The following is a 591-nucleotide window of genomic DNA, read 5'->3' as shown; positions in this document are numbered from 1 at the left end:
ACACACACACACACACACACACACACACACACACACAGTTAAACAGTCGGTTTGCTTAGCTACCTAATTGTGGACATTGGCTAGACTTTTATCGTTTTTATACAGCTAGATAAACCTAAGCTTAACAGAAAACTTTCTGCATTTTTACAATAAAAAGATTATGGTCAAGTAGGTACAAAATTAGCTTAAACAATTGGGTACATTAATTCATTGTACGCAGGATTGTAAGCAAAATAAAAGAGTTTGATATGACATCTAGTTTTTCATCTTGTGTATATTTCCAGATAACTGGATTATTAAACAAATTTCAAGCATTGCTAAGCATGTGTATTTTACATGATAAATGACTCATTGGCTCCCCCCTACTTCTCAGGAAGCAACCAGTCGAGCCGGTTCACAAATCGAACTGAATCGAACTTTAGTTCCAGGTTGATGACGCAGGACGCATATGGGATTACACCTCTGCCACAATTCTGCGTGCGAAAGATCATATTTTGAGAGCGCAAAAGTGCGTTTTGCACGCGCGCGAACTGAGTTTGGTGGAGAAAATGTTTGTCTCGCAAAGAAGAAAGTATTTTGAGCGCACGAAAA

The sequence above is a fragment of the Sinocyclocheilus grahami genome, unplaced genomic scaffold, assembly GCF_001515645.1.
Source record: "Sinocyclocheilus grahami isolate Dianchi unplaced genomic scaffold, SAMN03320097.WGS_v1.1 scaffold219.1, whole genome shotgun sequence".
Lineage (NCBI taxonomy): Eukaryota > Metazoa > Chordata > Actinopteri > Cypriniformes > Cyprinidae > Sinocyclocheilus > Sinocyclocheilus grahami.
The sequence above is the reverse complement of the archived record's forward strand: the minus strand, read 5'-3'. Positions refer to the sequence as shown.